The sequence below is a fragment of the Myotis brandtii genome, unplaced genomic scaffold, assembly GCF_000412655.1.
Source record: "Myotis brandtii unplaced genomic scaffold, ASM41265v1 scaffold194, whole genome shotgun sequence".
Lineage (NCBI taxonomy): Eukaryota > Metazoa > Chordata > Mammalia > Chiroptera > Vespertilionidae > Myotis > Myotis brandtii.
Genome location: NW_005357232.1, coordinates 625,548 through 639,810, shown reverse-complemented (window position 1 = coordinate 639,810; position 14,263 = coordinate 625,548). Strand labels below are relative to the sequence as shown.

General features: G+C 40.0%; 1 protein-coding gene and 1 pseudogene across 1 annotated transcript in view; one reads left to right on the top strand and one right to left on the bottom strand.

Annotated features, from left to right (window-relative positions):
* Positions 1–14,263, bottom strand: part of KIAA0391 (KIAA0391 ortholog) — a 148,175-nt gene that overhangs the window by 115,403 nt on the left and 18,509 nt on the right. The window lies entirely within an intron of this gene.
* Positions 527–3,898, top strand: LOC102254478 (annotated as a pseudogene).

Sequence of the window (14,263 nt, the reverse complement as noted above, 5' to 3'; positions counted from 1 at the left end):
CCCAATCGGCCCTGCTCTGAGCCCGACCAGGGGCTGCACCTAGGGATTGGGCCTGCCCTCTGCCACCCGGGAGCAGGCCTAAGCCAGCAGGTCGTTATCTCCTGAGGGGTCCCAGACTGGGAGAGGGCACAGGCCGGGCTGAGGGACCTCCTTTCCCCCCCGAGTGCACAAATTTTTTGCACCGGTCCTCTAGTAATCTTATAATGGAAAAGACCTTTCTAAGTATGAAACCCAGGAGCCATAAGAAAAAAGTTTTATAAATGTGCCTATTTTAAAACGTGCACGGAAAACTAAATATCTTAAGTTTTTTTTTAAAAAAAAAAGGGGCCTCAGAAGATTGTAATTCAAATCACAATTTTTCAAATAAAGAGCTCTTACAAATCAATAAAAAAATGGACAAGACAGAAGCAAGCAGTTAGCAGAAATCTAACTGGCTTTAAATCTATGAAAAGATTACTTGACCTATCAAGAAAAATGTAGGAAAACAAACAGGGAGCAGCTGGCATGAGGAAACTAGAGCAGGAGGATGGCCAAGACTCACCCAGAGATATCTGAACCCACACTTCCTCCTGGTCCCCGAGCTCCACCTGCTGCCACCTCACTCCAGCCCTCTATGGGCCTCCAGATACTAGGGTGCTTGCGGGCTGAGGGCAGCTTGGTGTTGGCTAGGGCCACCAGGGGAGGGGTCGGCAGGGCTAGGAACGGCTGTCCAGTCTACCCAATCACTGTGGCTGGAAGGCTGGTGCCGGACCAGCAGGATGAGCAGTGCCAGGCTCCGAAGCATGGAAGAGATCTGTACAAGTGGACCAACTATCTCATAGGTTGACAGCCTCAATGGTTTGCTTTAAATAATGTAATCCTGTCCTACTATGATACACAAGATGATGTTTGCAACAGGAGCAAAGGAAGTATAAAGATGGCAGTTTGTAAAATTAAAATCCATTTGGCAGATGACACAAGAAAGGAATTAATCATTCCAGGAGAGCAGCATTTCTACATGAAAGTGGTGAATGCAGCTGCAAGACAGAGCTGGCTGGTTGTTCTGGGGAGCTCTAAAGCCTGTTTGACTGATACTAGGACTAAAAAAGTAAATTAAGTGAAACCAGTGAATCTCTGAAAACCACAATGTCTGAACTTCGCCTCTTCTGTGACCTAAATACATAATTCATATAATTCAAGAATTTGTTCACCATGATGAAGATCATTCATCTCCCAGCATAGAGAACATGAATGAAGCCTCTTCTCTATTTAGTGCCACATGTAATACGTTTATCACAACGCTTGAGGAATATGTGAAGAGAGCAAATGCTAAGTTTAAACCTGAGATGTTTCAGCTGTGCCATCCAGATTCCTTAGTTTCTCCTGGTGAAAGAAGTAGATTTACAAGTCCAGGAAGCACAGAGTCCCAAGCAAGAGGAACCCAAAGAGACCCTCACCATGACACATCATTAAAATGCCAAGGACTAAAGACAAAGAGAGAATCTTAAAAGCAGCAAGACAAAAGCATTTAGTTACCTACAAGGGAATGCCCATATGACTGTCAGCTGATTTCTCAACAAAAACTATGTAGGCCAGAAGGGAGTGGCAAGAAATATTCAAAGTGATGAATAGCAAGGACCTACAACCAAGATTACTCTACCCAGCAAAGCTCTCATTTAGAATTGAAGGGCAGATAAAGAGCTTCACAGACAAGAAAAAGCTAAAGGAGTTCATCACCACCAAACCAATATTATATGAAATGTTGAAGGGTATTCTTTAAGAAGAAGAAGAAAAAAATCAAAACTATGAACAACAAAATGGCAACAAATACTAGTAAATACCTATCAACAATTGAATCTAAACATCAAAATAAACAAATAAGAAATCTAATTAATAGAATAAACTAGTGAATGGAATGGAATCAGAGGCATGGAAATGGAGCAGACAGATGACTGTCAAAGGAAAGGGGGATGGGGGAGGACACTAAACAAAGATCTTATATGCACATATGCATTACCTATGGACACAGATGATAGGGTGGCAAAGGCCTATGTTGGGGTGGGAACGGGGTGGAGGGGAGCAATGGGGGGAAAAAAGAGGGACATATTTAATAATCTTAACAATAAAGATTAAAAATAACACTAGAAAAAAAAGAAGTAAAACAGGTCAAGAGAGAAAGTCCTTAAAATGGAAAACAGGCAGAAAAGATTTAACATATGTCTTATTAGACTCCTAAAAGGAGAAAAACAAAGCAAAGGAACAGGACTAATGTTTATAACTATAATCCAAGAACTTTGTGTAAAAACTGTTGGACATTAAGGAAAAATAATAAATCATTAAGGCCAATCTATAATAATAAAAGCATAATATGCTAATTAGACTGGACAGCCAAATGACCTTTAGGATGTCCTTCCGGACGAAGCCACAGCGGCGGGGCCGAGGCGCAGAGTGGTTAGGGGCAATCAGGCCGGGCCTCTAGTCTATAATAATAAAAATGTAATATGCTAATTAGACCGGACAGCCGAATGACCTTCCGGACGTCATTCTGGTTGTTCTTCTGGATGAAGCTGTGGTGGCAGGGGCTGAGGCAGAGGCAGTTAGGGGTGACCAGGCAGGCAGGCAGAGGTGGTTAGAGATCATCAACCAGGCAGGCAAGCAGTTTGGGGCAATCAGGCAGGCAGGCAGAGGTGCTTAGGGGCGGTCAGGCAAGCAGGAGAGCAGTTAGGGATGATGAGGCAGGCAGGTGAGCAGTTAGGAGTCAGTGGTCCCGGATTGCGAGAGGGATGTCCAACTGCCAGTTTAGGCCCAATCCCTGCGGAACATCCCCCAAGGGGTCCCGGATTGCGAGAGGGTGCAGGCTGCGCTGAGGGACCCCCCCACTCCCGTGAACAAATTTCACGCACCAGACCTCTAGTAAGTAAGTAAATAAGTAAGTAAATAAATAAATAAATAAATCAGAAAATAAATACTTACTTTCCAAATAGGGGGCAGAAAGTCCTGGAGAAAAATTTAACACTAACTAAAAACCCTCAAAAAGAATTCCTAGAGAAAAGCAATTACAAGAGGGTTGCCCAAGGCTCTTTTTAAGAATCTTTATAAATTTTTCATTGTTTATGCCAGTGGTTCTCAACCTGTGGGTCGCGACCCCTTTGTCGGTCGAATGACCCTTTCACAGGGATCGCCTAAGACCATCCTGCATATCAGATATTTACATTATGATTCATAACAGTAGCAAAATTACAGTTATGAAGTAGCAATGAAAATAATTTTATGGTTGGGGATCACAACATGAGGAACTGTTTTAAAGGGCCAGAGGTTGAGAACCACTGGTTTATCCTCAAAAGTGGCCAAACTAAAAATGTTTCCCTTAACAATAAATTTGGATACCATATTATCCTCCTCAGATACATGCACAGCCCTCAGCTGTGAGGATACTAAAGGAGCCTGGACTAACCACTGCCTATCTGTGTTTGCATCTTCTCTGCATTAGCTTATATACCTTAGATCAGTTACCTCACTTTTCTGGACCTCAGGTTCCTGAGAAATGAAGTGGGGCTACTTCAAAGGGCTGTCGCAAGGATTCAATAAAATTAAGTGCTTGACTACAATAAGACCATACCTCAAAAGTCTCTTCATGTGCTAAATTTAGGTCAGTAGTAATAATGGTACAAATTTTACCAACAGTTTGTCACCATTTATAACTCTTTGAGTTTTAAAACAGATATCAGCAAAACAACTTTCCCTGCTTCCTGTTCCTCATACAGCAGTAGAATAGATGGATCCCTATAAGTACCAATAATCTAACTGCCTCCATATGTGTAAAAAAAGCACATCTACATTTCATTTGTTCCCAGGTTGTTCTGATTTAGGGGTCAAAGGGACTATTCAGCCCATCCCCTTCAGAAGGACTCTAGATTGAACAGGTTATCTTGTCCTTGCAGTTCACACATACAGATGATTCATAAATCAAGTGTTTTCTGCAGGGGAATCCTGTAGGACACCCTTGTAGATTACTTTCTGCCTTACAACATGCATACTAGTATATGTACTCATTCTATCCTCAAAACAATCAGGTGAGAAAACCAAGATGCAAGGAGAAAAAAGACCAAATCAATGCCTACAGAAAAAATACAGAACCTCTATTTCTGACTCCTACTTAACTCATAACTTCACTGAGTTGAATGAGCTATCTATCTATAATAATAAAAGCATAATATGCTAATTAGACTGGACATCTTTCCAGATGACTTTCCAGATGAAGCCAGGGCTGCAAGGGAAGCCCGAGTCCTGGGTGCCTGCCAGCAGCCAGAGGGAAGCCTGGGTCCTGGGTGCTAGAGGGAAGCCGGTGCCGACAGCTGGGGGAAGGCCTACTCTTGCACGAATTTCATGCACCGGGCCTCTAGTATATATATAAAAGCCTAAGTGACCATTACAACCAGCTGACCGACTGACCGGTCGCTTGACACACATGGACCACCAGGGGGCAGACGCTAAATGCAGGAGCTTCCCCCTGGTGGTCAGTGCGCTCCCACAGCCAACCTCCCTCGGTCCCTCCCCCCAGCCAGCCGGATGGTCAGTGCACTCCCACAACCAACCTCTCATGGCCGGCCAATCTCCTGCGGTCCTTCCCCACGGCTGGCCAGCCCTGATGGCCAGCCAGGCCAAAGGACCCCACCTATGCATGAATTCATGCACCAGGCCTCTAGTTTATTTATAAAACAGAATAAATAATTTATCAGTTGTATCTGCAAAAGCTATCAAAATTTACCATTTCCTCATAGCAATGAAGCAGAATTTACTGTCATTTATGCTCAATTTTATTGCTAATTTATAAAGAAAATAGTTTGGGTTGTCTTTTTGTCCTCTTTTAATGAAAAAAAATCAAGAATAGAAAAGCGAGAACAGAGATAGAAAATTTTTTAATTCTTGGAAATTCTAAGATAAGCAATACTAAATCTGACTCATGTTAAGTGAGCATATAGTTAATCTTTGCGCATCACAGTATAAGAAAGTAGCCTATGGAAGCTGTCCAGATGAAGGGCAGAAAGGAAATGGGAAGTGATTTTACTCTAAAAAAAATCCAAACGTGAAAGAGTCAAACAGTAAATAGGAGGCAAGAATACTAAGGTACAAATCTTGGGGATATCCCAGGAACAGTCATTAGCTCAAATGACGATTCTTGTACATCTCATCAGTGATTTTCCCTCCCTTGTCTAACTTAAACAAATATTGAATAACTTAAGAACAACGCACTACTGGAAGGTGAGTCATTCCACCAGTAATCGATGAGATTAAGGGAAATTCTATTTTCCTGTGAACTCTGACACAGTTTGCAACTGTTTTATTGTTCCTGCTAGCAATTACTGCTTATTCATGTTAGCACACTTTTTCTTCTGCTGCCATTAATTAGGCAAGTAACAGCAAGCTAAATATTAAGCACTCTCCCAACCTCAAAAAACATGGTGACAGGAGAAGATTTGACTTTGGGTAATGGACACACAGTGAAATATATAAACCTTGTAACACAGAAACCCATAACTGAAATCTATATGATATTAACCAATGTCACCCCAATAAATTTAATTAAAAAAAGAAAAATACATCAGACTAATAAGGAGGTAGAATTACTAATAAGTGTAAAAGCATCTGTAATTGAATCCAAAGATCTGGGTTTGCATACAGCCTTTATGACTTAAACTGTGTGGCTCTGGCAAGTCACTGAACTTCTCTGAGCCTCAGTTTCCTCATTTGTAAAGTATATAAAATACTCCTTCCCTCAAAGTAATTGTAATGATTAAACAATATAGTTAAATAAATGGTAGCTATGACATAAGAAATGTAAAATGAATGGCAATGTATAAATAACAACATTTATTGCACACCTACTGGTTGTCAAGCATTGCGGAGAATACCTACAAAGAAGGGAGCTCTGTCCCTCAATCAGTGCATAATGTAGTTGAAAAGACAAGATACTGATGTGAAAAACTAAGCACAAAAACAAGAACACATGGTACAGATTAATAGCCAAGAGTGTGCCAGGGTTAATAAATGCTGCAAGTTCAAAGGAAGAAAAGATAAACACAGACTATAGAGGTCAGGGAAGACTGTGTGACAGAAAACATATTTGAGAAAGCCTTGACGAAAAAAACAGGATTTGAAAACAGGAGTACAGAGTAGATAAAGGGGAAAAGCAGTCCAGAGGCAGTGAATAGCCAAATCTAGCTGAAGCAGATGTGTGTAGAGCAGAGTATTAAAAGATGAGGCTTGAAAATTAGGTTGTAGAGAAACTGTGAAGGAGTTACTTTCAGGGCAGGAATGGGAAACTGCAGATTTTGGGACAAGAGAATAATGTAATTAAATCATTGTTTTGAAAAGACTAATGTGGCAATAGTGTGAAGATAAAAGATGGAAGAAGAGTGTAGATGTAACGCAACCCACCATTCTTTCGACATTGTTTCTGTAAATGCTGACTCTAATATGTAACTTGTAGATAAACAGCATGTTTGTATAAGAATTCTAGGAACTAACTTCAAAAGGTACAGACTCCAACCTTCAGTCATCCCAGCTCTGGGAGATTTGTTGACCTTCAATCGTAAAACCAGGAGGACAAAAACCAAGATGACACACACCACACCATCACTTGACCACTTTCAAAGTCCTTATTAGAAAAGACTCTGCTGGTATGCAAGAGGAATTTTTAACCCCCTCCCTTTTATCTCTTTGTTGTTTTCCCTCTCCCTCCCTATAAACCTCTGCCTGCAGTGAGATGTTAAGACGGTCTTTGGGATGAGAGTCTTTTCCCCCCATCTTATTAGGCTGAGGGCTCTTGAATAAATCATTTTTCCTTACACCAGCACCTGCCTCTTTCGTATTGGTTTTCGAAGCAGCATACAGCCAATGGAAGTAGTGGAAACGGAACAACAGAGGCAGAATTGAGAAATGCTGCACAATAGGATTAGTGACTGATACCACACAAAGTTTAAGGATAAAAGAGGAGTCAAAATCAGTTTGTTTCTTTAAAGTCCTTTTTAAAAAAATGTTTTTGTTTTTTTTTGAGAGAGAAGGGGAAACATGGATGGGGTTGCCTCCTATACGCACCCAGACCTGGACCAAACCCACAATCTGGGCATGTGCCCTGACAGAGAATTCAACTGGTGACCTTTTGGTGCATGGGACAATGCTCAACTAACTGAGCCACTCCAGCCAGGACAAAATCAGTTTTAATTTCTCCAATCTGGGTGGCAAAGAGGAAAATCAAAAAAATAAACTCAGTGATATGTGATCGAAGGCTAGAATTTGTTTTTGACATGTTGAATTTAAGTTCATGGCATATTCACACAGAAATGTCTTACAAGCAATTGGTTACACTGATCTGGCATTTAAAAGAGTAACCAGGATTAAAGAAAACAACTTGGGAGTCACTTGGAGAAGTGAGAACTAGAGCTGAGGAAAAAAGTCCCATTAGCAACACAGCTCTAGGTCCTCTTCCATGAGAAAAATTATACACCCTCACCACAGGGAAATGGTTCTTTCCTCTAGTGAGGAGAGGACATGGAGTCCAGGAGAGCCCAATATTCATAAAAGTCCTCTTAAAGGAGGCATGAAGATTGTGGTCTAAGTCTTTGTGAACAGTAGTGTCAACCTAGATATAAAAGATCTGTGATGCAATGTGACTTAAGATGAAGAGATCCTACCTTGGATGGACACTGCCACTCACTGCTCAGTCCCATGTAGAAACTCTAGGGGCCTAGGAAAACTGTGCTGAAATTCACTGCACCTGCTTCTGCTCTGGCCATTTTCTAATAAATTCTGGTGTCCTGAGCTATCTAAACTTGGAATTTAATATAATTTTACCTTATATATACATGTCATGTCTACCTACCAGGCTATAGCCCACCTAAAACAAGGCTGCACATATATTTAGACAAAAATTTACCAAAACTTCTGGGAGTTCAGCATCCTATGGAACAATATCTGAAAACCAACAGGGTTAATCACAAAACAAGAAAGAGAAGAATTATGGCCCTTTCCTCTTCCCCCCAAGTCCATTATCATTGTTTTATTTATAAGGGCATCTAATATAATAGAGGAATATTCAAATTAGTCAGGATGTCATAACATCACGACCAATCTACAAGTGGCAGAGAGCTACAGGAGGGTGGGTAAGCAAGCTACAAGCAGCCGAGAGCTACCAGTGGCAGTGGGGGCAGCGGGCAGAGAGCTACAGGAGAGCAGGGCAGTGAGCTACGAATGCACAGATTCATGCGCAGGGCTACTAGTTCTACTATAAAAGTTTTATCCTAACACAATAATGATAAATTAAAGATTTAAATACTAATTTACTGGTAGCTTCACTGGTGACATAGTTGACAAGGGAACATGAATACAGTACTTTGGATCTGATCATTCAGCTCTGCTAGTTCTGAAAGTGATTTTTCAGTTTGTTTTGGTACTTAATAATAATCAGTTCCTTACAAATATCAAATCATTATGTTGTACACCTTAAACTGACACAATGTTATATGTCAATTCTATCTCAATAAAACTGAAAAATTGGTGTTTAAATCAGCTGTGTAGGTAACTCAATCCATACACGTTCCACTCTTCTAATTATAATTTCCAAAAGAAAAGCCAGAAACCCAAGGGCAGGAAATCACATTTTACTTCCCTGCAGCTGCTTCACAGCTGAGAGAAATGCAAAAACAAAGAGGAAATGCGCCTGGAGATCTTATTAACAAACAGTGGAAATCCCCTTACTCCACATCTCCCAATTAGCACTGCTGAGGACATAGGCTCTCAGGTTCAAACTTCTCTTCACGGAAGGCCTGACCACACCACAATTAATCTACAGTTGCCACCTGCACCAGAGGCAGGGGTAGAAGCACACCGAGCATTCCAGATTGACACTTTAGCTATAGTTTTCATTACGTAATGGATTAACAATTATAGGATTTCGTTTTCCACTCCAGAACTAATGTTAACATCCCTTTTGCAAAGGAAAAGCAATGCAGTTCAGTATAAAATCTCTCTCTAGCTCTTGGTTGATATATCACAAATTGCTTTTGATCTATAGGTCTTTCCTCTCTCCACCCCTTAAAATTTTTTTTATTGAAAGAAACTGGGTTTCCCATGGACTGGATTTGATGGTTGCATCCTTAAGGTGTAATATATCCCCTATATTTCCTGTAAATTAGTACTTGGCTCTAGATGCTTAATCAGATTCAAATTTTATATTTCATGTACTAAATTCTTAACTCTTCTATTTCCTATTTCTTGAAACCTTGGGGGAGAAGTCCAGGCTAAGTTTCAATCTATAGCTAAAAAGTAGTGCCAGATAATAAGGAGGCGTCATGTGCTCTGCTCAAGACTTAAACAACCTTGAATTTCTACCTTAAGATATTAAGGAAAGGCAGTGAGGTAGTTAAACAGTTTCACATCATCAAAACCTCAACAATGATTTGATGTATTCTTTCTTCCTTCCCAGACTGACACTTTGCCAGGTACAGATTCTGCACTTACATTCATCCAAATAACAACTTCCTCTCCTACTCTGCACTATCTTCAGGGCTTCACCATCATCTCTGCTCCCACTAGGAAAAGATGACTTGTCTTAATTAACACATAACTAGGTTGCCTGGCCAACAGTTAGAAAGTTTTAACATTTCAGAACTGGAAGGGGCCTTGGAGATTATGTAGTCCAATCTTCTCTGTTTAAAAATCAAGAAACAGAGGATAAGAGAAATAAGTAACTTTCCCATGATTATTATAAAGATGACATTAAATGAGTTGTAAATTACTCACAATAATGCATATAATAAGCCTTATATAAATGTTTACATTTTTACAAAAAGCATAGTTAAAACCAATTAAGAAGCATAACTAGAATTTGAAAAGATCTTTTGAACTTCTTCAAGAATACAAACACTGCCCGACCAGTGTGGCTCAGGGGTTAAGCGCTGACCTATGAACCAGGAGGTCAAGGTTCCATCCTAGTCAGGGTACATACCCGGATCACAGGCTCGATCCCCAGTAGAGGACATGCAGGAAGCAGCCAATCAATGATTCTCTCATCGCTGATGTTTCTATTTCTCTCTCCCTCTTCCTTCCTCTCTAAAATCAATAAAAATATATTTAAAAAGAAAAAAGAATACAAACACTGCCCTAACCGGTGGTTAGAGCATCAACCTTCCAACCAAAGGGTCCTGGGTTCAATTCCAGTCAAGGGCACCTTGGTACAGGCTCAATCCCCAGCACCAGTCAGGGCATGTGTAGAAGGCAACCAATTGATGTGTTTCTCTCACATAGATGTTTCTCTCTCTCTGTTTCTCCCCATCTCTTCCACTCTCTTTAAAAATCAATGGAGAAAATATTCTTGGGTGAGAATGAACAACTAAATAAATAAAATTTAAATTAAAAATTTTTTTAAAGGAGTTTAAGAATACAAACACTATCCCCTTGTACCTTGCATTTTGGGGGAATGTGTTCTACATATAAGTAAACATTCCAGATAACCGAGGCATGCTCCTTTAAACACTCAATTTTATTTCTTCTTAATCTTTTAAAGTAAAAATAATCCAAAATGAAAATTGTCGTTAAAAAGGCACTGCATATGTTCTTTTATCAAATGAAGAACACCAAATGGTATCTTATTAAATTTCTTAGTGACTCAATATTTCATTGTAAACACACCTCAATTGCAGGCTCAATCTCAGGCCCTGGTTGGGGCGTGTTTGGGAGGCAACCAATCGATGAGTCTCTCCCCCTCCCTTCCACTCTCTCTAAAAATCAATGGAAAAATATCCTTGGGTGAAGAGCTTCGAATATGGAAAAAAAAGATAGACAATGAAAGCAAATAAAATATATAGTATGTCAGATGATGGTAAGTGCTACGGAGAAAAATAAAGCAGAGACAGAAAATAGAGTGTGCCTGGGTGAGAGTGAGGGTATACATGCTATTTAATTTTATTTTAATTTTATTATTGTTGTTTTTTGGTAATCCTCACCAGAGGATGTTTCCCCATTTATTTATTTTTAATATATGTTTATTGATTTCAGAGAGAATGTGAGAGGGAGAGATAGAAACATCACTGATGAGAGAGAATCATCAATAGGCTGTCCCCTGCACACCCCACACTGAGTATCGAGCCTGCAACCCAGGCATGTGCCCTGACTGGGAATCAAACCTGTGACCTCGTGGTTCATAGGTTGGTGCACAACCACTGAGCAACACCAGCCAGGCCCATTGACTTTTTTAGAGAGTGGGAAGAAAAGAGTAACATTGATGTGAGAGAAACACACTGATTGATTAGCTCCTAAATGTGCCCTGAGTGGGCTGGGTATCAAACCTGCAGCCCAGGTATGTACCCGTGACAGGGAATTGAACCCCAACCCTGCGGTGCTCGGGTCAACACTCTAACCATTGAGGCATACCGGCCAGGGATATTAATGCTATTTTAAACAGGGTAATCAGGAAGAACCATTCTAAGAATTTAATATTTAAGAAAAAAGTTGAATGAGATGAATGATCAATCATAGATATCTGGAGGAAAAGGAAATAGTGAGTGTAAAGGTCCTGAGGCAGGAGTATATCTGGTGGGATCGAGAGTACCAAGAAGTCCAGTATGAGTAGAATGAAATAAGACCTGAGAAGCTAATGCAAAGGGCTTACAGGTCCCTGTAAAGACTCTTAGTTTTAATTTGAGCGAAATGGAAAGCTACTGGAGAGTTTTAAGCAGAGAAGTAACAGGATCTGACATGGATTTAAAAGGATCACTCTCACCCTAACTGATTTGGGCTCAGTGGATAGAGTGTCAGCCTGTGGACTGAAGGGTCCCAGGTTTGATTCTGGTCAAGGGCACAAGCTCGGGTTGTGGGCTAGATCCCCCATTGTGGGGCATGCAGGAGGCAGCTGATCAATGATTCTCTCTCATCACTGATGTTTCTCTCTCTCTCCCTCTCTCCCTTCCTCTCTGAAATCAATAAAAATCTATCTATATATATATAAAAGCCTAAGCGACTCAACCGGATGACCAGCCGGTAGCTATGACGTGCACTGACCAGCAGGGGGCAGATGCTCAACCCAGGAGCTGCCCCCTGGTGATCACTGCGCTCCCACAGCCAACCTCCTGTGTTCCCTCCCCCCGGACGGCTGGCCCTGATCAGCCCCTATTGGGACTGGGTGAGGTGGCCCTTATTGGCCCTGATTGCTGGCCAGGCCAAGGGACCCCACCCGGGCACAAATTCATGCACCAGGCCTCTAGTTAAAAAATAAAAGGATCACTCTTACCAAACAGACATGGGTATTGGGAAGCAGGGAAACCAGTTAGGAAGCTATTATAGTTGTCTAGTTTAGTGGCTTAAATCAAAAAGTGGTAATAATTGTATTTACTGAGATAAGAAAGACTGCAAGAGGGGCATCTTTATAAAAATCAGTTTGTGCTATGGAGAATGGAGGAGGCCTTTGCCCTGATTGTCAACATCTCAGCTGCTACTCTTTCAAACTGATCGTTTTCTCTTACCTCAGAAGTAGGCTATCCCTCTTCAGTACCAGTGTGTTATTTCTAATCTACTGTCTTATTTACATTACTCTATTCTCTAGGGAGACCAAATGAAAAGACAATAAAAACTGATACATTTAGTTATCAGCAAAAGAAAAAATGAATCCAAAATCTAAGCCAGCACTTTCTAAGCAAAAGAAAACTAAAAGTGTGGTCACTCAGGATATTGCCTCACTTCCAACATATTGTTTCCAAAACTTCACTTATAAGATGGCTATTTAGAACTCAATACTTTTCCTATAAATACAAATTTATAAAAAGTGATTTGGTTTCCATGCCAAAACTACATAATAAGGCCACACTATGATAATAGTGCCAGCCTGAATCTGAGAGACAAAAAGTCACAGGGTATAAGAAAAACAACACTTTTTAAAACTATACTTTATTACGCTTGGCCTAAGAAAAATATGTTTCTCTTTTGCACACCCCCATGTTGTTCAAAACTCCTAAAGTTAAGAAGCCTTTATCTCTCTGCCTCCAGTACTGCCACATCAAAACACCCACTCTTGCATCCTCTTAAGATCTGTTCCCCAAAATGTTCTCCATGTCTAAAAATCATCCCGAAATTTTAAAACAACAGCAACCAAAGACCCATGCCCACATCCAATTCTCATAACTTTGTAAAACAGAAGTCAGGCAGCAGGAGGAAATGTACTACTTCAAGCTAGTTCTTCTAAAAAAGACTGGGGCCCAGTTGGTAGAATTTCAGCAAGTACTTTATTAGAGAAAATAAAGAAAAATAAAGAAATAAGGGAAATATGTGATGCTGAGAAGGCACTGCAAGGAGTCAGCCTGTTTCTCTTTTTATATTTTTACCCTTTCTGTACTTCGGAACTCACTGATTTTTCTAAAAGTTTCACATTTTGGCCACAATTCTTACACCAAGACACCTTGATGATCCAGAGATAATAAGCCTATTTTTCAGTTTTCAATTGTGGAGTTGAAGAGGAAATGGGCATAGCATTACTGATTAATTAAGTATGCACTGAGTAAAATGTGCTTAAGTAGAGGACTATTTATCTTTAATGGGCTTTTATAAATAGAGAATTCAAAACACATGTTTTTAAAACTATACTTTGCAGATAATTAAATTTCTTTCTCAGTTTTTTGTTTTAACTACCAAACCCCCAGTTTGCCATTTACCACTCAACATTTTTTAAATCTGAGGGAAAACCTCATAGTTCATCTTAGAGATAACCAGATCTTCAAACCCAGGAGAGATGAGAGTGGAAGGTTCTGAAGACTGTGATGAAGAGCTCAGTGAGTTCACATCTTTCATAGTCTGCAGCTGCCACTCTCAAATGAAAAACAAAACAAAAACAAGCCTACATTAGATCAGATCTAATACTGACATTTCATTTGGGTCACATTTGCTGTCTAAAATCTGTAATTAGAAAAACACCAGAAGGCCTCCCTTCTGTCAATTAACTGAAAATATATTATCAAGTAGAACAAATTATTTGATTTAAACCTAACCCCCCAAAACTCAATTAAATGTACTACAGGCAATTTGCCTGCCTCCAATTTCTTTTTCAGAAAACAGAATCCCTAGTCATTAAGGTTTTATTTAAGAAGTTCTAAATCACAGGATTATGGGAGAGTGCTATTATAATTAAAGTTTCCTTAAAAGTTCAAAATGAGAGGACTATGTTGGGCTATTATTTCCTTCTTTAGAGTTGTCTATTTTGACTGCAGTTTTTAAATAATTAATAAATAATTTTATCTAC